The 5,687-nt window shown below is 41.6% G+C and overlaps 1 non-coding gene across 1 annotated transcript; it reads right to left on the reverse strand.

Moving 5' to 3' along the window:
* Positions 1 to 5,244: 5,244 nt before the first annotated feature.
* On the reverse strand, positions 5,245 to 5,351 carry LOC123325601. The gene has a single exon (XR_006540536.1). It is a non-coding gene; the product is annotated as a U6 spliceosomal RNA (small nuclear RNA).
* Between the last annotated feature and the right edge of the window lie 336 nt (positions 5,352 to 5,687).

A 5,687-nucleotide genomic window follows, 5' to 3' on the forward strand; every position in this document is an offset into this window, starting at 1 on the left:
CACTAGGGACATTTGAAGCTTTAATAATTACATCTCAAGGCCTAAAGAAAAAAAAAAGAAGAAAAATTATGTTTACTATGCATTCACACACAGCATTTCAGAGTTACCATCAGAGAGCCTGTTTGGCTACTTTAAAAAAATAGATTGATATCAAGATTCCATCTTAAGAGTTCAAACTTAGCTGACAGTTTGTTCTTAAAAAAAAGAAAAAAGAGAAAGGACAAAGTCCCAAAAGCTAGATTTAAGCAATTGTTTTTGTGGAAGGGTTTAGCGTTGCTTATTTGAAAGAGTAAAAAAATATAAGGTATTGATTTTACCTTTCCTTTTGGAGGACAGTTTTAGGATTTTTTTCCTCTAGAAAGTTTTGAGGCTATGATTCATGCTAAAAGTGCCGTGTTCCATTATGTACCAACACAGCTTTGAAGTTGTCCCTGCTTCTAGGTCAAGGGCTCCCCCTGTGGCTACATGCCAGTTTCATCCTTGGACTCTCATGATCCTCCGAAACAAATCAACTTTCCAGTAAAATCCTGTGGTAGCTCTATTTTACATAAAAGTGTGCAGCCTGGGGACAGGATACTGCTTTGCATTTTAGGTGGACAAGAAGGGAGAGAAAACATCCATTCTCACCAAAAGACGATTCCCAGAGGAGTCATTACTGCAGAAACCAGACGGCAGCTCACAGGTATCCCACTCACTCTGTCTACAATCTTTCTAACTCCAAAGCTTGTTATTTGTGTGGAAACAACAAAAATACAAATGGCGGTAAAGCGTTCTAAGCCATGTGTGGTCCTGGTCAGTACGTATCCCACGAGTTGAAACAGTAATGAGCAGCTCAGCTCCTTTCGGTCAGTATCTCTTCCTCCTGGCAAGAAAAGGGGGGGAAAAATGAACAAGTTACTGTTACACATCACAACATGGATGAACCTCACAATGATGAAAAATAAACAAGAGGCAAAACACAAAATCATGTATACTGGATCGTTCCATTTGTAGAACGTTCAAAAACACACAAAACTCAATCTATTGTGTTGGGACAAAGTATGATGGTTTACCTTTGATGAGGAGGAGGGAGGATGGTGATCAGAAGGAAGCAGGGAGATGGCTTCAGGAGTGCTAGAAAGTTCTCTCCCTTGACCTGGGTGGTACATACAGAGGTGTGTTCACTTTGTGACAATTCATTAAGCCATTGAGTTGTGATCTGTGTGCTTTTCCTCTGAGTGATTTACTTCAATTTAAGATTTTTAAAAATAATATCCCATTGGGAAAGATCATTTTAAGAACTATTAGAATAGTATTTTGTCTAATTAAACCATTTTGCCTAATTAAAGATATATAGATATGTATTACAGAGGAAAAATAGAAAATTCAGATAAGCTAAAGGAAAAAATTACATGAAGCTTGAGGGTAGGGCAACGGGAACGCTCATACCCTGCTACAGGGAATGTCAGGAGCTAGGTTGTTCTTGGGTAACTGTTCGGCATTATCTACGAGAGTTAGAGATACGCCTCTCGTGACCCAGATTCTACCCATGGGTAGACACCCAACAGCAATGTGTGCGTGTGAACACCAGAAGAATAGCAACTCTCTATTCCTGATAGCCCCAAACTGAAAACAAGCCAAATTGTCCATCGACAGTCGAGTGGACAAATAAAGTGTGTATATCCAGCCTTGGAATATCAAACAGCATTGAAAATTGGTGAACCATAGTACCCTCAGCAACAGGGATGAAACTGAGAAATCTAATGTTCAGGGATAGAAGCCAGAGGCAAAAAACTCTATGCTCCCATTTACTTAAAGTTCAAAAAACAGTAAAAGACATAGTGATATAACTTTATAGTATTTAGTGACATAGACTTAGCTGGTAAAACTAAAGAAAAGACAAAAAAGAGATTATTATAAATGTAAGGGCAACAGTGACCTCTTGGGGAGAGGGTGGGTTGAGATTGGAAAGAGATGGATAGAGGGCTTCCAGGCCATGTTCTATTTTTTTTTTTATTAAGATTTTTGTTTATTTATGAGAGGGAGAGAGAGAGATAGCACAAGCAGGGGTCGGGTCAGAGAGAGAGGAAGAAGCAGATTCCACACTGAGTGCAGAGCCCACGCAGGGCCCACACGGGGGGGGGGGGGGGGCCGGGGGGGGGGGGCTGTTGATGCCGTCTGGGTCCCAGGACCCAGAGATCATGACCTGAGCCGAAGTCAGGCACTTAACCGACTGAGCCACCCAGGCGCCCCCCCCCATGTTCTATTTTTTTTTTTTTTTTTTAAGATTTTATTTATTTATTTGAGAGGGAGAATGAGAGAGAGAGAGCATGAGAGGGGGGAGGGTCAGAGGGAGAAGCAGACTCCCCGCCGAGCAGGGAGCCCGATGTGGGACTCGATCCCGGGACTCCAGGATCATGACCAGTTGCTTAACCGACTGAGCCACCCAGGCGCCCCTATTTCTTAACCTGAGTAGCAGTTATGTGAGTGTTCACTTTACAAGAATTTATTAAATGAAACTTTTATATATCGTGCACTTTCCCAAATGTGTTATATTTCACAATAAAAAAGATATAAAAGTCACATGAAACCCAATTACTCAGAGACAGTTAATAATTTAACACCTTTATATGTGTACTGCCAGGCCTTCTTTCATGCAATATATACCGTTTTTTCCCCCATTGCTTTGTAGGCTTTAATTTTTTTTTTCTTTAATGATATGACCTTCCAGAAGAATTCCTCTTCAAGTTTTTTTTTTTTTTTCCGCTTTCCATTTAATTTTAACTAAGAGTAAATATCATACAAGCTTTATGCCCCTATGGAAGCCTAAAGCCATGGAGTGGCTTTCAGGAAATTAGGTTGCTTTAGCCTAAGCTACATTGATTCATAAACCAATCTGCAGGATTTTGCTATAGCTCATGGGAGACTTTTCCTTCTCTGTTAATAATGCGGCTGCTTCAAAAGGGAAAAGCCTCTTTCCACCTCTTCACAGTGCTATCTTTTCAAAAGGAAAGGCAAGGCAATGAGGGGGAAAGGCCAGTGAGGGAGTGGTCAGGAGGCTTGAGGCAGAGGAGGGGTCATCCTAAAACTTAACCACGGAACACATCCTGCTGAGCCTGGCCTAGGCAACATTAGGAAGTAGATTTTCAAAATGACCTAGGGTGTTTTTGTCTGGGCACCTGGGTGGCTCAGTCGGTTAAGCGTCTGCCTTGGACTCAGGTCGCGATCCCAGCGTCCTAGGATCGAGTCCCGCATCGGGCTCCCTGCTCAGCGGGGAGTCTGCTTCTCCCTCCCCTCTGCCTGCCAGCCTATCTGCCTACTTGTGATATCTCTCTCTTTGTCAAATAAATAAATAAAATCTTTAAAAAAATAAACAAGGCTTTCCCAACTCACTCCCTCGCTTTCCCTGTGGAGCACAAACGGCTTCCGTAGCTCCATCACGCTAACACCAGCCGCTACAAAGTTCTAAAATCTGTAACTGCTCAGTTTCGAATACTTACCAGTAATGGCAATTTGCATTTGTTTAGTGTTCGCCATTCCGTTAAGCACTTTCGCATATGATCTTGTACAATTGCAATAGCCAATCCTCCAAGGTGAGCTGGGAAGCTAATAATACCACCATTTCGCAGGTGGAAACACTCTGCGAGAGCTTGAATAACCAGCCCCACATTATAGGATTAGTTTTCAGCGTAAGCCAGGAATAGTGACCCCTTACTGCTGTAAGTGGAAACACATACAGTGTATACTACATACAGATATATGGTCAGAGAATAGGAATATCAAATAAATGTGTGAGAGCATTCTGATTTTTTTAGAAATATTTTAGGGACGCCTGAGTGGCTCAGTCGGTTAAATGTCTGCCTTCGGTTCGGGTCATGATCCCAGGGTCCTGGGATCGAGTCCTGCATCAGGTTCCCTGCTCAGCGGGGAGCCTTCTTCTACCTCCCCCTGCTGCTCTCCCTGCTTGTGCTTTCCCTCTCTCTCCCTCTCCCTCTGATAAATAAAATCTTTAAAAAATAAATAAAAAATCTTTTAGTGGATATTTCTTTTTTCAAAGCACTTGGGTTTTTTTGGCTTATTTTTCATCACAAAATAAGTACATACTAGGTGTAAAAATCAAAAGAGCACAAATAAAATCGAAATCACTTAGGATCACGTTAAATAGAGCTAGCTACTCACCATCTTAATAACTGAACGGATTAAGTCTTGCGCTCTTGTAGAGTGAAAACTCCCCTCCCACACCAGTTCTTTCCCCCCCCCCCCCACACTATATTCTTTATCTGCAAAATTTTCTGAGCTATTCTTGGCCATTTGCTTTCTTATTTAAATTTTAGAATTGGGTTTTACTAAAACTCTATTGCGGTTTCTACTGGATGTGCATTATTTTTATGGACGAATTTGAGTAGAGTTAAAATTTTTACTGCATTGCTTCCTTTCTTTCATAAGCACCGTATAGTTCTCCTTAATTTGTGCCCATTTCTACGACTTTTGAAAAATATGGCATGCTTCACCCCGATGTTTATAGCAGCAATGTCCACAATAGCCAAACTGTGGAAAGAGCCAAGATGTCCATCGACAGATGAATGGATAAAGAAGATGTGGTATATATATATATATATATATATATATATATATATATACATACAATGGAATATTACGCAGCCATCAAAAGGAATGAGATCTTGCCATTTGCAACGACGTGGATGGAACTGGAGGGTATTATGTTGAGCGAAATAAGTCAAACAGAGAAAGACATGTATCATATGATCTCACTGATATGAGGAATTCTTAATCGCAGGAAACAAACTGAGGGTTGCTGGAGTGGGGGGTGGGGTGGGAAGGATGGGGTGACTGGGTGATAGACACTGGCGAGGGTATGTGCTCTGGTAAGCGCTGTGAATTGTGCAAGACTGTTGAATCTCAGATCTGTACCTCTGAAACAAATAATGCAATATATGTTAAGAAAAAAAAAAAAGAAGAAGAAGAAGAAGGTAGCGGGAGGGGAAGAATGAAGCGGGGGAAATCGGAGGGGTAGACGAACCATGAGAGACGATGGACTCTGAAAAACAAACAGGGTTCTAGAGGGGAGGGGGGTGGGAGGATGGGTTAGCCTGGTGGTGGGTATTGAGGAGGGCACATTCTGCATGGAGCACTGGGTGTTATGCACAAACAATGAATCATGGAACACTTCATCTAAAACTAATGATGTAATGTAGGGGATTAACATAAGAATAAAAAAAAAGAAAAAAGAAATAAAAAAAAAAGAAAAATATGGCATGCTTCAAGAGTTTGTGTGTCAACTCTGCGCGGGGGCCGTGATAATCTTCTCTGTATTGTTCTAATTTTCGTGTGTGCGCTGTGGAAGTGAGCCCTCAGAAGGTAGTTCTTCACTGTTGGAGGATATCAGGGGGAAAGAGAAGAGGTCACATGTTCTTTACAATCTACAGAAAACAGTAACTGAGAAAGACATTAATCTGGATTAATTGTGTCTATCAAACATAAAAGTATTTAGCTGTGTGCTGACAATGGGAACAATGTTTTTGGCTTTTCTTGTCTTGGCCCTTCCATTATCCAAACCGAAGCTCTTGTCCTGTGGGTGGTCTTGACAGAGGAAATGCAGTAGGACAAACGGTTTATGGGGATGGGGAGGGGGGAAGAAAAGAGAAGGAAAAGAAGATGGTCAGCCTTGAGGATGAGGAGGGCTGGCG

This window comes from Neomonachus schauinslandi, chromosome 8 (genome assembly GCF_002201575.2).
Source record: "Neomonachus schauinslandi chromosome 8, ASM220157v2, whole genome shotgun sequence".
Lineage (NCBI taxonomy): Eukaryota > Metazoa > Chordata > Mammalia > Carnivora > Phocidae > Neomonachus > Neomonachus schauinslandi.